This window comes from Gadus chalcogrammus, chromosome 16 (assembly GCF_026213295.1).
Source record: "Gadus chalcogrammus isolate NIFS_2021 chromosome 16, NIFS_Gcha_1.0, whole genome shotgun sequence".
In the NCBI taxonomy this organism is placed as follows: domain Eukaryota; kingdom Metazoa; phylum Chordata; class Actinopteri; order Gadiformes; family Gadidae; genus Gadus; species Gadus chalcogrammus.
In genome coordinates, this window is record NC_079427.1 from 28,289,339 (window position 1) to 28,309,358 (window position 20,020).

At 43.6% G+C, this 20,020-nt stretch overlaps 1 pseudogene; it reads left to right on the forward strand.

The window, feature by feature from the left end:
• Nucleotides 1–19,607, forward strand: part of LOC130405692 (smoothelin-like protein 2) — a 55,893-nt pseudogene extending 36,286 nt beyond the window's left edge.
• Nucleotides 19,608–20,020: the final 413 nt, after the last annotated feature.

The window sequence follows — 20,020 nt, forward strand, 5'->3', positions numbered from 1 at the left end:
TGTAATTCTATAGGCCCCTGTGGCACGGCCTAAGCTTTAGTCCTTAATGGCATTTTTTCCCCCTTGCATTATACTTTAATACTTAAAGTAGTTTTGAAACAAGTACTTTTATACTTTTACTCGAGCTTGAGTTGATACTTCAACTTCTACAGTAGTATTTTGAAACGCTAGTATCTATACTTCTACTTGAGAAATTAATGTAAATACTTTTGACACCTCTGCAAACGACACAGACTCACGGAGACTCACAAGAAACATGTCCAACAGAAAGAGACATCCAATCTATGGATGCTTTCCTCCGACCTAAAAACGACTTTCTAGCTGACTAAGTGACTGCTGCAGAGGTGACGAGTGTGTATCACACTGTCCAACACGCTACATCATATCGAGCAGGAGGTTGTGGCACAAAGCTAGCCCCAACGATTTATCCAGACTCGGACATTGCCAAGAGGATGGCCTGTGGTCGGACGAAGGCAGAAGCCATTGTCACGGATGTACTTGCCCCTGCCTCCGTCGAAGATTGCTTGAAAGTCCTCAGAAGACCACTGAATGAGCAACGAGCACAACCAAAGGTAAAGTTAAAGTTATGTTCATGGATGTAACATTGTTGTGTGTTAGCTATTTGTGTAACATTAGCTAGCTATTGTTAGCTAATCATCTTCTTCTGCTGGTATGTTAAAAGTCAACATTTCACAATTCGTTATCTCCCAAACTAAACAAAACTATAATTTTTGAAAAAGTCTAAATATTTCTATAGATCATATTTATATAAATCAATAATGATCAAAACAGTAAAGCAGTATCTTTTATTTTTACAATAATCTGTTTTTAGGAGAATCTCTTTTAAGTTCACCCCATCTGTGTGTGTGTCCCCACAGCCCACACGCCATCCTTCTCAGTGGCTTCAGACACCTCCAATCATGGGACCACCAAGCTCTTCCCACTGTCAGTGCATTACTGGACGCCAGACTTGGGAGTACAGACGAAGGTCCTTGATTTTTATGATGACAGTGATGAAACATCTGCCGCGATCCACAACCAGATAGTCACCAAGCTGGAGGAAACGGACTGGGTCTAGACATGATATCTGCGTATTCCGCTGACAATGCTAGTGTGAATTACGGGAGATACAACTCTGTCTTCCAGAAACTGAAAGAGAACAATTGCATTTTGAAGGCAAACTTTGTGGCCCACATCGTTCACAACAGTGCAAAACACGCAGGAGATCGGCTTAATATCAACATTGAAAATGTCGTTAACAAGACCTTTAGCCACTTCTCCTCATCTGCCAAACGCACTGAGGAACTTAAGTCAATTCGCACCTTTGTGGAGATAGAGTACCAGTCCCTGCTTAGAAATGTGCCCACAAGATGGCTGAGCTTGTGTCCTGCAGTGAAGAGGCTTCACGACAGCTGGGCTCCTATCAAGACCTACTTCTCTCATTGGGAGAGGACGGGTGCCCAAGTCACTATGGCGGCTGTTCAAGGATGACCAGGATGGTGAAGGCAACCCCCTGGATCTACAGGTAATTCACTTTAATAGCACTCAACGTTTTTTTTATTTAAGTATTATTACATGAAATTATGATAATGCAAACAGTGCCAGCACACAGGATAATTGACTCTTTACGTCTTTTAGGTTTACCTGTCCTTCCTCAGCAATGCGCTGAAGATTTCCACGACACTGTGCTGGTGCTGGAGCGAGAAGATGGGACTGTCTGTGAGGGCTACGATATGATGTTCACCCTAAAAACCAAGCTACAGCTACGACAGAGTGATGGTTTCTTTGGGGCCCAGACGGATGTACTCCTCCAGCAGTTTCCAGACTTACAGGCAGCTGTGCTCAGAGAGGACATGTGCAACTTCTACCAGTCCTCTCTCACCTACCTGGAGCAGCGCTATGACTTCTCAGACTCCAACTACCATAAGAAATTGTCTAGCCTGGCACTAAAGAAGAGCCCCTTCAACTTCTCCCATCTCTGTGAAGCTGTAGCGGTCCTGCAGCTAAACAAGAAGTTGGACATGGATGCGCTATATGATGAGTATTGTGTCGTTCTGCCACACCAACAGGCCATCGTGCAGTCTGGAGCTCCAGTCGTGGAGAAGTGGGCCACCTTACTCAAGCACACACACACACACACACCAAACATGACAGCATTAGCTTCTTTCCTCTTGATTGTACCAATCACCAATGCTTCAGTGGAGAGGGTCTTTTCACTGATGACGGGATGCTGGACGGACACAAGGAAACAGATGTTCGGTAAACCTCATCAAGTCAGAAATCCAGGTGAAGAGCAACTTCACATTCAGTTGCCAGGACTTCTACACTTATGTAGTGAAAGAGAAGGTTCTCCTCAATGCTGCACGCTCCAACAAGAAATGCAAGTTCAAGAAAGTAGAAACCTAGTTATGTAAGACCCCATTTGTCTAAGATGAAGATTGATGTGCAAATGTGTCACTTTACGGAAACAGTAGCCTTTTAGGTCAAAATATGTCATTGTTTTTCATAGGATTGTATCTTGGCACCATTTTGTATTGTTGTGACCTTGTGATGGTGATGGGTTTGCACTCCTCTGTCTATACTGGAAACCATTTGGAAGCTTATAAAAATGAATGTTGCTTTAATTCTGTCTCTTATCTTTCTTCCTTATTTGATTCAGATGCTGGTGAAGAGGTTTGAGTCCCAAAGGTGTCCCCAAAGTCCTAAAGATGTCCCCAGAACACTGAACATTTTATTTTCCTGCGCCTGCCTTTACTAACATGCAAGTTCACCATCCTTCCTCCCCCTCCTCGTTCCGTGAACCTCTGGAGTCGTGAGTTAAGACTTTTTTTGAGTTGCATGTCCCGAGTCCCAGCACTTGCTGGGACTCGGGACATGCAACTCAAAATCGGGACTGTCCCGGTAGAACCGGGACGTCTGGGCACCCAAGTTAAACTCGGAAACAAATGAAAGATCATTTCAAAATCTTCCGAATTACCTTTTTCTCCGTGTGCCTGATGTCCATCCGCCGAAGCACTGCTGCGCTTGATAACGTGGTGCACATTCTCTCATGGCTTGAGCTGCACCTGCCAGTGGCAAGCTGCTACGCTGGCGAGATGAGAACATCTATGCTAGCTGACTGTCCGTGTCCACACATGGCATTAAAACATTCGGTTGCTGCCCGATTGTTGTGGCATTCGACAGGGTTCTGATGGTCTCCGCTGAGGCCAATATATTGTTGAGTAATGCAGCTGCTTCTGATAGGCTACCTGTAGGCTGTTGTTGAGCAGACATCAGTTTAGCGCCTGTGTCTATAGCATGTCTGTCGATTATTTGTCTGAAGTGCACGCTTTTTTTTTTTCAACCACCTTCCGTTTCTACTGAAACGCCCTCCGTTTTCACTGAAACGCCTTCCGTTTTCAATGAAATCCTCACACACGTACAAGTGAAAAGCATTGACATACACAACTGAAACACTCACACAAACAACTGAAAAATGATACGCTAACATACACAACTGAAAAGCTTTCACAAAAACGAGTGAAACCTTTTACATGGACTACTGAAATGCTTTCACACATAGGCCTACCAGTAAAATATTCTCATACACAGCTGAACATTTTTTTTTTAACTGTTCCTGTGGTGTTGAGCAACTACAATTCCTGTTAATCCTATAATTTCACATTAGAATTTATTTAAAGTGAATAAATTGTAGTGAAAAATAAATACAATTAAATAGCTAAAGTAAATCGTGAGCGGAAGTGCATCTGTGTGTCAATTCATTGAATGTTCAAAGTATTCTGAATCTTTATTTAGAAAAAAATACACATTGGTTGGCCTATTCATGAGCATACATCAGTAATTACACATGTTTAGGGGAATAGGGCATTTCTTATAAATCATGTAAGGTGGTATGTGCTAGAAATGGGTAAACCACTATCAGTGAGTCTGCCCGTGAAGTGGGGGCACCGCCGCACCAGGCAGTGTCCCCCTTGTCCCCCCGAAACATACCCCTTGTCCCCCCTTTGCTTATTAGCAGGTGGTCACCCTAATGCCTATGTGGATTTGCAGACCATCAACTACATGACCATCATCATCACTGTCCTCAGCAGTTGCAAGCATGCTTGACGTTGACGTTGATGAGGTAATGACGTGGGAAAGTTCATTTTCTTCTTCCGAGTCAGTCTTAAACAAAGAAAGGAAAAATTCAAATATCAATAGCAGCATATTGAATATCAAAAGCAAAGATTTGAAATTAAGCAAGCAATAAACTGTACACTTCATTTTCAAAGGATATTTATATATTTTGCGTAATTTATTAAGTGGTAAACAACAAAAGCTAACTTACTAAAAGGTTCCTTTATGGTCTCACATGCAGGGCTTTGGTTACATAAACATTAGGGATTAACATCCCATTCAGCTCCTGTCCCTCCTGGATCTTAGGGGACACCAGTTTATTGCCACAAGCCATTAGTAACTGGATGCTACAAGAAGATGGGGATATTACAACAAAAATGCTTTTAGATTAGATTAACAATATGTTGTACGCTGGTGTTACTTGATTGTTTTTAAATGGTCTATAAATAAAGATTATTATGTTAAACATACAAATTAAGAAGAAAAAAATAGGCCTTTACCTGACATCCTCCGGAATGTGCTCACCGAAGCCATCCCTGATGAGTTCTATAACAATCTGGTGGACCCAGGCCTTCTGGAATTCAAAGGCACTGAGGGTGTGGCCATGTTTGTGTAGCCGTAATCTTGCACCTTGTTTGTACACTATTCCCCATGATGGATTGGCGAGTAGTATTATGTCCTTGTTGAAATGGTTATGCCTGCTGTGCCCTAGCTCTGAAATAAGAACGTAACTAGGCTACATGAAAACAGCCTTAAAATTACATTTATTCTTTGTTTTATCACAAATTCAGTAGTCGCCAAAACACAATTAAAATAAAGACGTCGACTCGCGTTGTGTACTGACAGGGACGCTGTAAGTAGGGGTAATGCAGCCTCTGATGAGAGGCTGCAAGTGCCCTTACTTCGCAGAACATTAAATATTCTTTCAATTTTAAATAGGCTAATTTAAATTGTAAATATTTTATTCAAGTAGCAGAAGAAAAATGTGCTGTCTTGTAAATGATGAAAAGGGATACAAACAAACACAACATGTTGCAAATATCTTCAGTCACAGCTTGTGGCAGTGCGCTCCCTCATGCACTTTTAATTAATGATCGGGCTATAATAAGACCACGTTGACTATGTAATCGCGGACAAAAGGGGACATTTCATAGTGGATTGTGAAAACCGGGACATTTTAGTGTCCAAACAGGCTTTTGCTGGGACTCGGGACATGCAACTCAAAATCGGGACTGTCCCGGTAGAACCGGGACGTCTGGGCACCCAAGTTAAACTCAGAAACAAATGAAAGATCATTTCAAAATCTTCCGAATTACCTTTTTCTCCGTGTGCCTGATGTCCATCCGCCGAAGCACTGCTGCGCTTGATAACGTGGTGCACATTCTCTCATGGCTTGAGCTGCACCTGCCAGTGGCAAGCTGCTACGCTGGCGAGATGAGAACATCTATGCTAGCTGACTGTCCGTGTCCACACATGGCATTAAAACATTCGGTTGCTGCCCGATTGTTGTGGCATTCGACAGGGTTCTGATGGTCTCCGCAGAGGCCAATATATTGTTGAGTAATGCAGCTGCTTCTGATAGGCTATACCTGTAGGCTGTTGTTGAGCAGACATCAGTTTAGCGCCTGTGTCTGTAGCATGTCTGTCGATTATTTGTCTGAAGTGCACGCTTTTTTTTTTCAACCACCTTCCGTTTCTACTGAAACGCCCTCCGTTTTCACTGAAACGCCTTCCGTTTTCAATGAAATCCTCACACACGTACAAGTGAAAAGCATTGACATACACAACTGAAACACTCACACAAACAACTGAAAAATGATACGCTAACATACACAACTGAAAAGCTTTCACAAAAACTAGTGAAACCTTTTACATGGACTACTGAAATGCTTTCACACATAGGCCTACCAGTAAATATTCTCATACACAGCTGAAAAATTTCCTCTCACACACATATTAAACCAAAGCTTGCATAAAAACTAGTGAAACCTTTTACATAGACCAGCGGAATGCTTTCACACGTATTAGTAAAAATGTGCTCACATACACAGCTGAAAAATTCTCTCTCACATACATACGGAAGTAAATCTGTGCCATTGGATTTTGAAAATAAAAAGCCATTGAATTCTAAGCACTGAATATTTTGATTGAAATAACGTATCTGGATTTTTTTGCCTCTAAATTTAGATCTTTACATTTTCAATATCAATTCTCAGCTTTATTTTTCAATGTTAAAGGGGACCTATTATGCTTTTTTCGACTTTTATGACCTATAAACGTTGTTATAATGATTGATAGTCATGTTTAACCATACACAAAAAACAATGTTGATTTTCGGGAAACTCTCACATCTGGGCGCTTTCAGCATTCTCTGTCAACGCTCGGTTTCGCCCTTCTCCGCCCCCTCGCCCCCCTCCTGCCAACCCAACTCCGTTGTGATTGGTTACCTTCCTTGAAGCTCGCGCGGGCAGTTTGACCAGGCATATGGGGGCGTGGCAGGAGTGCATCTACGTAGATGATTTCCCGGAAATGTGAACAAGTGAATCGCAAACGTTGTCCCGAGTGTTTAGCGCTCTGCACAGCCACCCCAGACTGTCAGCAGGGAATACGTCGAAATGCATGTACGTCATTATTTGACACTTTAGCATGGTTAAACATGACTATCAATCATTATAACAACGTTTATAGGTCATAAAAGTCGAAAAAGCATAATAGGTCCCCTTTAAAGAATTCACAATCAAATTATAAACTTAAAAAATTCTACTTAAATATTTTCAACGTCCCCAAATTCCACATGCCAAAGTCAGCTGCGAAATTCAATGTATGAAATTCAGCGTTAACATCGGGGGACCTGTCAAGCAAGGAGAGCGGGAATAAGAGTTCGGAAAATTAGTATTTGAAGCTTAATCAGTATTCGGAGCTTCGTTATTTATTTTTTCCACGTAGGTGACTTTACCAGAGCGAGGGAGGCAAACTATAAGCGTCAGCGACACCAAGCAGAGAAGCGAGAGAGGTGGAGGAAGAATAGATATCTTGTTTCCCTTTGCTTTATAACACAACATTAGCGGGATCTCTGGAGGAAAAGTAATACTTAAAACTTAGCTTAGTTGTTTGTTTACGTTCGCTGTACAGCGCTGCGCCAATCAACTGTGACTGGCTTGCTGCAGAGCGTGAGCGTCTTGGGAATACCCGGTCAATGTAATCATATAATATGGACACATAAGACAATCAATATTCGGTATTTGTTATGGATTTATTGTACAAATTCCCTGAAAAGATGCACGTTCCAGGATGAATTGAAAAGCTCCCGTAAGGGCTGAGATGGCAGAGAACAGCTGATTTGGAACGGAGCAACAGCTGTTCGCTTCCACGGGGAAAAACAAAGGAACTTCAACCTACTTAGGCCTACTAATTAACGTTCAAAAGCTATTAAATCTTCAACAAAATATGCAGATACTGTCAAAATCGGTTCCAGGGAGTATATAAGGATTATTAATGTTGTATTTGATGGTGTTTTTTTCTGGAACGAGTATTCGAATATTCGCTCGGATCAACCAACGAGTATTCGAAGCCTGAAAAATGGCATTCGGGCCAGCCCTATGAAGATCCTATTCGAACAATAAAAGTTGAAAACCACAGTTTGTGTTTTGGCTTGTTTTGCAAAACAGCGTTGGAAACACCAGGGTATTGGCTCGGGATATGTAGGCCTAATACTAATACACACAGGACAAAGAACAGTGTTGGCAATTTAACACTTGACATCTTGACATCAACAGAGTTTACCAGACAAACAATGCCAGACTGTAAAGGGGGTACGAAATGAAACGAGGTACTGAGCATCAGCCTTTTGAAGACGCGCAAGGGCTGCTGGTAGCATATGTTATGCTGCATTAAAAAAAGAAAAATACAAGCACCCAGAGGAGAATTGCATCTGCCAAATCCTGACCACCAGTAAACACTTGCGAATGACCAATGTAGACTTCACTCGTTACAACATCATAAGAAAATTGTCCGCAAATAAAATCCCCTTCAGTTTAGGATAATCACACAGGTTATGCGAGAACATATTATGTCAGGATAGGCCTACCGGGCTCCAAGTCGTCACATATCTCAATCAGACAAAACCAACTATAACCACATTGGCATAGCAATCGCACCGTGTGTAGCTGCTACTAGCTGCAATCTATATATACAATGCATACTAACTGGAGCACAAACCAGAATCAGATCACAATCGCTTAGGACCGTGGGTAACCTTTGGCCAGGTCATCACGAGCAAACAGAACCAGCAGCAACGTTACGTAAACCAATTCTTACCTTATGTGGCCCTCCACATGCAGGCTAGATGATGTATCCATATCGATATCCAGTGTCACAAACATGCTTTTTATAGGAAGCAAAAGGACCGGCTATTTTCTGAATAAAAATGTCAATTTTGGCTGTCTGTCTTGAAACTTCTCCAGTGCGTTCACCCCAAAATGCAACGGGACGACAAGATCCCATACAAAGTGAACGTATAGACGCGTATCGGGCGAATATTTTTGATTTGTCGCGCCACACTTTCGCCGTGCACAGGCAAGCGCGTTCACGAGGATTTGTGGCGCGAAAAATTTCAACTTTGACACGAATTTCGCGTGATGACAGCCAATCAGCGTTCAACAGCGTGGCCACTGAGTGACATGTGTAACGTAACAGCCAATCAGCGTTCAACCGTCAAACTCAGCGCAGTGCAGTCCGGGGTGTACTGCAGCATGGAGGAGAAAGTGATTGTTGCCGTTTGCGACTCTCGGAGCTCTATATATAATAGTATATAATATAATATAATTGTATATATAATATCACGGCCAAAAGCTCTGTGTGCCTCAGCGCAGGGAGCTCATAGGGATTGGGCTTCTCGGGAGTCGGGGTTTATTTACCGGCGTTGCCATGGGTTCCGGTCTTGTGTGTTCCAACAGTTTATTAGGTAGGCCTATCTAATAAATTATGTCTTCGAGCGCGCCTATCGCATGATTTTAGACTCGACGATTTCGGTTGAGTATGTGGGGATTTTTAATTTTTATTTATTTTTTTTTACACATTTTTAAAAGTGGTGGGGACAAAATTCGTTTTTCAAATAGTGGGGGGGACATGTCCCCCCCGTCCCCCCCGTAATCGACGCCTATGGGTGCTGCCATCTGTGGCTGGAGTAGTTATTGCAGCTTATGAGTTCGATCCTGCTTCCTAGTGCCATGTAAGGGTAATGCAGCTTGTGTTCGATCCTGCTTCCTAGTAGCTATGTGGGGGCAGCTTATTTGCTTAAAATATTTGAGCTTTTCAGTTGTTTGAGTGAAGGTGTTTCAGTTGTGTATCTGTAACCCCCAGGGGGGTGCTGAACCTCACAATTTGTACCTCTAAGCTAGAAAACCAAACAGCAATCCCTTATCTATGCAGGTTATGTCCAATGAAGAAACAGAAATGGGACTGATGTATGAACAATAATATATATATATATATATATATATATATATATATATTATATTTGTGGCGGACTCAGGGGGGGGGCAACCGCCCCCCCTCGTGGCTCAATGGTTGAAAAAGCGCGCTAAAGTGCCCTTCAAGTGTCGAAAACGAGAGGAAATGCCTTATTGGCTGCCCTTTTCACGTGCAAAACATGATTAGGTGCCCTCTTGGGTGCTCCTTCATGCAATAAATGATGATGATGTGCCCTCTAGAACAAGAAAATTTTATGACGTGCCTTAATGAGTGCCCTTATAGTCCCCTTCTGCCCGTCTGGTGCCCTTTTAGTGCCCCCTTTAGTACCCTGAGAGTGCCCTTCTGCCCTTCTAGTGCCCTGATAGTCCCCTACTGCCCGTCTGGTCCTTCTAGTGCCCTGATAGTCCCCTTCTGCCCGTCTGGTCCTTCAAGTGCCCTTCTAGTACCCTGATAGTGCCCTTCTGCCCGTCTGGTCCTTCTAGTGCCCTTCCAGTGCCCTTCCAGTGCCCTGATAGTGCCCTGATAGTGCCCTGATAGTGCCATTCTGCTCGTCTGGTCCTTATAGTGCCCTTATGCCCGTCTGGTGCCCCCATGGTTGAAAAAGTGTGCTAAAGTGCCCTCTATGGTGGTGAAAATGAGAGAAAGTGCCTTATTGGCTGCCCTTTAGACGTGAACAAAAATTAATGAGTGCCCTAGGTTGCCCCTGATGATGATGATGTGCCCTCTGGAGCAAGAATATGGTAAACCGAAAAAAACATGTTGTGGTTAGCTATTGAGGTGCAGACGTTCCTCTCTTTGGTAGCTGACAAACGGGGAATGCGAGGCGTTGCTGTCATGTGACGTCGCCATGACAAACAGGTACATCGAGTGGTACTTAAATCTCCACTGGATAACAAAGCAATTTTTTGAGCGTTCAAGATCATTCAAGTGTAGGTAATTTCATGCAAGAGAAACGATAATGGTCAGCTATCACCTCAAAATGAAGGAAAAACTTCCTTAAATGTTTCCGTAGCTGGCTGTCAGCGGTCAAAGACTGTATGGTAGCGGCACATTGAATTTTCTCCAGTCTAATCTTAAATGTTAGTAAAGATGAAAGCAGTAAGGCATCCTCCATTCTTTGGCTAAAATGTGAAAGTGCACAATCATGTGAACAACTCATTTTGGTATTTATAAAGTCGCTAGAATAAGGAGAAACAGTGTCTTTGAAGCAATTTTTTTTATGGGGGAGGACCCCAGATCCCCCCTTTAAATTATGAGCCCAACTATTCTTTTAAGTGCTACATGGAGATGTAACAAGTGCCTCGAATGGGACCTTCAAGGCAGCGCTTGCTAAGGTTAGGGGATAGGACCTTCCAGGCAGCGCTGCCTTTAAGGCTCCGTTGGGGGAAACAAAACACCATAGAAAAGAAAAGCCACTGTGTCCGCTGGTGGGGGCCCCATGTTGTCCAGAAATGTGCCCTTTTTATTTTTTCGCCCCTGCCCCTCAAACAGTCTGAGTCCGCCACTGTATATATATAGTAACCAAAAAACCAGACAAAGACACAGACAAAACAATTAGGCAAACAGGCTACTACTAGCAGACCTTCCCCCTAGACCCGCTCAAGTCTTCTGGTCAGCCAAAGACAATTGTGGCAAATATTCGAGGCACTCATACATCAGAGTAAATAAAAATAAACAATTAATTAAGCTCAGGAAAAACAGTGGCTGGTTAAACAGACGAAGACAATCCTCAAGTCATTCCGAGGGCTGCAGTCAGCTGATTATGCTTCTGGACTGCTTCTGAATCCTCTGTGATAATTTAGACATGATTAGATCTCTGATTGTAAAGACTGTCTACGGAAATGGAATGGATAAACTTACGTTGCTGCACGCCCGTGTAGACTACTCGCTATTAAATCCATCACACTGAGTACAGGATCCCCCCAGGGATGTGTGCTCAGTCCTCTGCTGTACACGCTGCTGACCCATGACTGTGTGCCAAGGCACAAGAACAACATGATTGTTAAGTTGCAGATGACACTACAGTCGTGGGTCTCATTCATGGGAATGAGGAATCCTATTACAGAGAGGAGGTCAATCTGTTTGAGAGATGGTGCAGAGATAACAACCTGGTACTCAATGCGGAAAAGACCAAGGAAATGATCGTGGACTTCCGTAGATCAAAACCTAAGCACACACCCTCTGCATCAGTAATCGTGAAGTGGAAAAGGTGGAGAACATCAAGTTCCTGGGAGTACAGATCTCTGACAACCTTTCCTGGTCCAAAAACACCACTGGGCTAGTGAAGCGAGCCCAACAGAGATTGTACTTCCTGAGGAAACTCCATCAGGCCTCACTACCTCCCAGTATCCTCACCACATTCTACAGGGGGGCAGTGGAGAGTGTGCTGACGTACGCCATCTCTACCTGGTTCTCCAGCTGCAGTGCGGCGGACAAAAAGGCCCTGCAAAGAGTGGTGAGATCAGCGGAAAAGGTCATTGGAGCCTCACTTCCCTCTGTCCAGGACATATTCCTAAACCGCTGCAGGAATAGGGCCCAGAAAATAGTGAGAGACCCCTCTCACCCTCTTAACAACTTCTTTAAGCTCCTACCCTCCAAGAAGCGCTATCGCAGCTTAAGATGCTCCACCACCAGGCTGCGAACAGCTTCCTGCCTCAAGCTGTCAGGATGCTCAATGCACCAGCGTCCTAATATCTTCCCACTGGACTTTATTTATTATTTATTTATTCATCATTGGGACGTTTGTTTGTAATGTATGTGATCTTGATCCCTGAGAAACGCCTTCTCGTTTTGTTGTTCGATCAACAAAATGACAATAAATTTGATTTGATTTGATTTGATTATGCAAGCAAAGCATCGGTAGCTTGCGTGTACCATTTACTGGTCACCATACGCACAGACAACAAGCCGAGGCTACAAACATACAGTGGACCGTGTTTGGTGCTACTCCATAAGAATGAGTCTGCGCTAAAGACCAACAAACACAACATTCCAACAAGACTCACGTTCTCCTGTTTGCACAGCTGAGACATCGAGGGGCTCTCGCTTCAATCCACACCGCCATATTATTCTCCCGTTCACGGCTCACAACTCTTTTTAAAGGGAAGCGCCACCTGATGTAGATAATCAGTGCCAGTGGGCGGGACCAAGCTGCACTTCCCATCATAACCGTCCTACCTGCCGCATATGTAAAAGCTTTTACTTGTGTATGTGTGAGGTTTTCAGTATAGTGTGTGAATGGTTTCATATGTGTGTGAGAGGATATTTTTCAGCTGTGTAGGCCTATATGAGAACATTTTACTCGTATGTGTGAAATCATTTCAGTAGTCCATGTAAAAGGTTTCACTAGGTTTTATGCAAGCTTTTCAGTTTTGTATGTGAGCTGATCATTTTTCAGTTGTTTGTGTGAGAGTGTTTCAGTTGTGTATGTAAAAACTTTTCACTTGTATGTGTGCAAGGTTTTCAGTATAGTATGTGAATGACTTTGGTTTCATTTGTGTATGCACATGCTTATTCTGAATAATGTCCCAGACGGCCCCTCATATATATGTCCTTGTGTTTATACAAAAAATGTGTGTTTGCAGATATGCCGACAGGTCTACTTGGAAAGTGTGTGTGTGTGTGTGTGTGTGTGTGTGTGTGTGTGTGTGTGTGTGTGTGTGTGTGTGTGTGTGTGTGTGTGTGTGTGTGTGTGTGTGTGTGTGTGTGTGTGTGTAGGATAGCAGACTCTAAACAACAAATGAGAAACCTCAGGAGTCCACAGAAGTTATCCTTGGTGGTCCTAATTAATCCCCCCCCCCGACTTTCTGTATATTACAGAAAGTCAGCCAGCCCCCCCGAAAAAAGCCTTCTGTGTTCGTGCTGGAATCATCTGAGGACAAATATGTAAAGTTTGCCAACAGTGACTCAACAAAGAGACGTCTATATTACTTATTGTGGTAAAGACCAGCAGATCACCAAAGGGCCAGAATGCTTTGTGCAAGACACAATAAATAGTTTCATGAGAATTGCTTACTTTTAAAAGGTGTGTCAAACATTTTAAAGGATGAGTGGTAATGCAGTCTGGTGTTGACCACAGGACCATTGTCTATATGTGTGGGTTGCAGAGCGTTGACCACGAGGAGCCAATCAAAGTGGACCACGCTCTGAAACATTCCGGGCCGGAGAACGGACACACGGCCCATGCAGGTCAGGAGTCGCATCCCAGGAGTCCAAGTGGTCCCAGTGTTCCAAGATACTAACACTTTTCTATGTTTTCTATTTTATGTTCCCGTTTCGTTCACTTATTTTGCCATGTCAAAATGGCGAAATAATTTGCCATTTTGATGCCATTGAGATATTATAGATGTACAGTATATCTAACCCACTTATCAGAAAGCCCAATGTTGGTGCATGGACAGAGCTCCCCACCCAACAACCTGCCCCACGAGCACACAGCTGCGGTGTCCTCCCGGATGCTCCACTCCCCATGACAGCCGTGACCAAAGTGGCCGAGATGAGGGGCCCAGACTCTCCTCGCAGCCCCATGGCTGCCAGTCCTCATGTGTCACAGAGGCTTTGCTTCCAGCCAGCCAGTCAACAGAGTCATACTGTCAGCCAGGTGGGCATCTCATTGAAGTTGTCCTCCTGTCCCATATCTTTGGCTCCTAACCCAATGCATTATTCGTTTTGAGGAGCGTGAGGACTGAGCAGGTATCTTTACATGTCGCTCTGTCTTTGCCTCAGTGTCTACAGCCAAAGCTGGACCCCTGCATCAATCAGAAATTTGGGATTTCCCAGGCTTCCTGGTGAGGCAGGCTCCCAGACCACATGAGATGATATTGGTCATCTTATGACAGATCTTAATAATAACAATATGCTCTTTGTTGATATTGAGATACTGAGGTATAAAGTATTGTTTTTCTTTTGCGAACAAGACCAACTCAGCTCCAGCTAAGGTCTGTGACGTACTCCGGCCTGGCTCCGTGTGAGGGGTGAGTTGGAGACAAGCGGTAGACAGTTCTTCATTCATATCGCTTCCTCATGCATGAAAAATATATGGACTATTTAGCACAAGGGTGATGAAACAAATATAGCGGGTTCTCTCAAATGGGGCTAGACTAGACTAGAAGATTGAAATGCCTACAGACCATTTTAATCCTGAAATAATGCCTTTAACCGTGTTAGCCAACACAACAGCGGTAGTAATTGGGGGAAAAAATCTATTGGTAACAGTGAAACGATTGTACCTATGGAAGCTCACTAACACCCTACGCTGGTTGTTTGCAGCAGAGAGCCGTCCGTTGGACAGGTAGTGGAGAAGAGAGACGGGAGCTAGTGAGGTCACAGGAAACAGCCCACGTAACATTGGTGCTCAGGCCCGTCGATCAATCTTTGAAAGACTTGAGGCTGAGACAATAGGTAGTCATTCTGCTCTCATCCCACCATTCTCCACTCTCAGTATGTTTACATGCCGCTCTTAATCCGATTACAGCCAGTTAGTCCAAGCCTTTCCTTCACTCCCTCTATAAGTACCTGCTTTCAATCTTCATTAATGACATACTTTTTACCTCACTCATTTCCCATTAGGGGTTCATAAAGTTCTTCTCTCATTTGTTTCTTTATTTTGTTTGTATTAACTTATTCTGAAATTCATTCCCTTCTGCTTTTTGGATTCTTCTATCCAACATTATCTCTACTCAATTCCCACCATGTGAGAGAACACCCCCATAATAGTCCTTCCCCCTGTCTCCAGCCACCCTAAGCCAGCCGACAATAAACCTAAACTCCAGCGCTCCCAGAGCTTCGGTGTGTCCAGCGCCCAGCAGCATCAAACAGATCCTCCTGGACTGGTGCCGATCCAAGACCCTGGGATACCGGTGACCATATGCTGGGTCTGTGTGGAGATGAATGGCCACTAGAATGTTTACACCATAGACCTCAGGTTTTACCAGTGCTGTATACGGTTCAGCCATTATCCCAGCAGGAGGTGGTTCCCTAGTAACAGATGCTGCCCTCACAGGAGTAATGATCTGCCTGAGTCCTGTCTGCCCAGGCCTTTCTGGAGCTTTAATTCACTTCATTGTAGTGCATTGCTATTGGGCTAATCAACTACACGTGGCCCTTGCAGAACGGCTTTGTACCTGTGTGTGTGTGTGTGTGTGTGTGTGTGTGTGTGTGTGTGTGTGTGTGTGTGTGTGTGTGTGTGTGTGTGTGTGTGTGTGTGTGTGTGTGTGTGTGTGTGTGTGTGTGTGTAAATGTGTGTGTGACTTTATCTGTTTTTGTGTCTGTGAGCATTACCATCATTTTGTTAAGGGGTCTTTTGATGTTTGGCCCCGATTCTGCCCTGTTCACCTTTCACAGCTGCCCCTACCAGTGAGCTCATGTCTCCATGGCTAGGGCCCTCCATTAACTGGGGGCAAGCTAGCTCCATCTAAACAAACAACCAGAGGTAACCTGACAAATAAGAGCCCTAAATAAAAACGGGGCAGAGCCAGGAAAAGAGAAGAAGAAATGGGTTGACTAGTTTCCCTTTCTGTCAAGCAACAAAGTAGTGGCTATTTTTTTGTTGCAGAGTTGTCTGGTAGACCACTACCAGAGTTTGTATAATTTGAGTGAAAGAGGGAGACTCTAGGAAATTATACAGGTCGGAGGAGAGAGAAGAGAATAAGGGATCGTATGGTTACTAGGGGGAGTGGAGAATCTCGTACAAGTGAGAAGAAGTGACACAGAAGGGGGTTTGGAAATAAAAGTCAGATCGCTATATTCAGGAAATTGCATCTGCTTGATCGATTACAGCGACGGGATGGGAAATGAATGGAGCAATAGCGTCATAAAGTTCAAACAGTGCCTGTGCTATGGCAGTCTGTTACTTGTGTCTGGCCACCCCACTCCTCTTCATGGAAATACACAGTGCACACTTCAGTTCATTCAGAGGGAAAGACGTCTGAATTACAACTCTTTGACGACGGGCACACTTGAAAATACTAACATCTTACTGTTATGTCAATTACTAAATTATAGTGGTTGGTCAATCAACTGATAATATTCTACTATGGTAGCTTTAGATACGTCTGCTTGCTATAGACTGAATGTCTGCTATACAGCGGTACTAAAACTCCTGCTTGAAATACCCATAGATCTCATGGAATCTGACTTTGCTATCATCACAATTCTTAACACACTTTGTAGTTAAATCAAATACCAAATATTAAAGGTTGGATTGGACAATCAGTGGATTATGGTGTGATTTATTTTTATATTGTTGAATCTATTTCAGTCTCTCTCTCTCTCTCTCTCTCTCTCTCCTCTCTCTCTCTTCTCTCTCTCTCTCTCTCTCTGTTCTCTCTCTCTCTCTCTCTCTCACACACTCAAGGCGCACTCACACTAGGCCATCTGTACCGTGCCCAAGTCCGTTTCACACCTAACCGTGCTCAAGTACAATTGCCCCCCCCCCCCACCGCTGCTGATCATGCGAGAGAAGGTGATGCAGTCGTATTAAACAAAGACGTTGAAAGATGGTGCGATCTACGAGAGAGACGCAGAGGAGGAACCTTACGAGACTTTTGTCGGGATAAAAAAAAGTGGTCAGCAAAATAAAGAATATGTTGGCGTTTTTTGCACTTGTAAATAGTTTGTCGCGTTTGTAGGCTAAACTCAGACGTGAACTTATTCTTGCATGCGGCTGTCATTCATAAAAATAAAAATAAAACATTCGCGAGTGTGCAAATTAGAGGTCTAGACTCCGTACGCAGCCCCACCTTCTCCAGTGAACCAAGAAAGCCTGCGCCGTGACGAACGGGCTATTTTTTGATCAAAAACTCAACTTCACTATCGCACCCACGTGAACCGCCAGCCGTCATGTTTATTTTTTAATGCAAAAGAAGGGTCGCATGGACTGTACGTCATCCAGCTCAGACAATCTAGACTTGAGCACGGTACAGGTGTGAAACAGACTTGGGCACGGTAAAGATGGCCTAGTGTGTGTGTGCCCTCACACTCACACTCACAAACACACACACAACGTGAGTGTGTTGTGTCACATCATCTCCTCCCTCCTTTGTTGCAGAGTGTAGAGCTGCAGAACTTCTCGTCCAGTTGGAGCGACGGCCTGGCCTTTTGTGCGCTGGTCCACTCCTTCTTCCCCTCCGAGTTCGACTACACCTCTCTGTCCCCGGCCCGCCCGAAAACACAACTTTGAGCTGGCCTTCGGAACGGCAGAGTAAGAGCAACCAAGGATTTAGGTTAATGACTGAAAAGCCTAACGAACTCTAGCATAAGATCATTTCACATCTGATATTACTAAGAGCTAATAATAATGAATAGCATTAGCAAAATAAAACCATAATGAGTAAATAGTTAATACAATAGCACAATAATATCCCTATGTTAGATCTTATGACTCTGTTATAGCCCTTCAGGGGTATAGTATTTTCCATTTGCTTAGCTTCTCAGCTCTCGATGATGCAAAGTTCAAAGGGGATTCAAATCATCTGACCTGCTGAAACCAACACTGATTGTGTGTGCATCATGCGGACACACATGACCACATGATAACTCAACATGTGGACACCTTTCAGGAATCTATAGGAGATCTTTTACCATAAAGTCTCTCTACACCAGGGGTCTCAAACTCAATTTACCTGGGGGCCGCTGGAGGTAGTCTGGGTAAGGCTGGGCCGCATCAAGTATTCCACAAAAAAGTACAAATATCCAGTCTTCTCAAGCTTTACTATTAAGAGTTCTGCAACATGAATGCTTTTTATTTAACATGAATGGCTCTTTTGAACATGAACGGCTCTTTAAAACATGAACCTTCTTCAGAACATGAACTGTCCTTCTGAACATATGGCTTTTCTTGCCTACTCCTGATCACTGCTGCTCTTCATCTGTTCATCATTTTAACAGGGGACGAAAAAAAAGAAAAAAGCCCTAGACGCGCAGATGATTGCGGCAGAGAAACTGAGTAGTTTAAACTTCCAGGGTCAAATATTTTTTTGAGAAGAGATGCATGTAATAATTTCCTAAATGTATAACATGATTTTTTCTCATGATATATAAATTTCAATTAATATGTGTCGGCCTCAACTTGATACAAAACACCCTTTCACCCTTACACACACACACACACACACACACACACACACACACACACACACACACACACACACACACACACACACACACACACACACACATACCGACGTATCCAGGCCAATGCAGTTATAAAATGCAATCAAACATGTCAAAACATAGACATTTTCTATAAATAGCCTACCAACGTTTGCAGTGAGAAAAACTGAAGCACATTTCATGCTCAGGTATATGAAGTTCCACAACTTGAGGAACTCAGTTGCTAAGCGGTTAGTTTCAGATGCTTCAGTAAGCTCGAAATACATCAGAGGAGTCAAACAGGAGAGAAGGGCGCATCTCCAGCGCACACACACTTGGGAGAAGCCATACCATTGGCCTATGTACATTTCACCTCCGTCTTATGCAAGGTTTTTATGCGCAGCAAGCTTTATAAATGAGGACCCCGGGCAAGCACAGCGACTCAGCAAAAAAAATAAAATAAAGTGACAAAACTTTATGTCAAGTAGGGGGCCACAAAATATCATCCGGCGGGCCGCAATTGGCCCGCAGGCCACGAGTTTGAGGACCCCTGCTCTACACACTCACTACGATACTCTCTCTCTTACACACACCCGAGCACACACACACACACACAACACACACACACACACACACACACACACACACACACACACACACACACACACACACACACACACACACACACAGGTATAGACCTATCTAACCCAGTCTACAACACAGACATCAATAACCAGAACCAAACCAATCTTATATGATGGTCATTCATTACCAATAATTGGTCTATCATTGTGTGTACTCAGGGCAAAGGCGGGCTGTGACCGTCTAATTGAAGTGGAAGACATGATGATCATGGGGCGGAAACCAGACCCCATGTGTGTGTTTACCTACGTCCAGTCCTCTACAACCACCTGCGGAAGTTTGAGTGAAGGGCCACAAAAGAACGATCAATTCCCTGCTTTACATAGAAGAGAGCGCCACCTGGTGGCAGAAATGAGTACATTACCGAAGGCTGCGGTGATGTGCGTGTGTCTCAGAACACTACATTGGGGGTAGTGTGTAGGTTGACTTGCTGTTTACGTGCATGAATTGATATACAAACATAGGTCCTCAAGCTAATTTGTTTTATGAAAGTATACAGCATTTATTTGGCCCTTTGTATTGCAACAGGGATATATTAAAACTTTTTTTTTTTTCGATAGGCCTTGTATTCATTTACCATCAATAACTTGACTCAGCATAGTTGTGTGGGTGTGTAGCCCATAGGGTACAATCAGGAAATTAGGAAAGGTTAGTTTAAATTACAGATAGTAAACATTTTATTGGGATAATTTCACCAAAA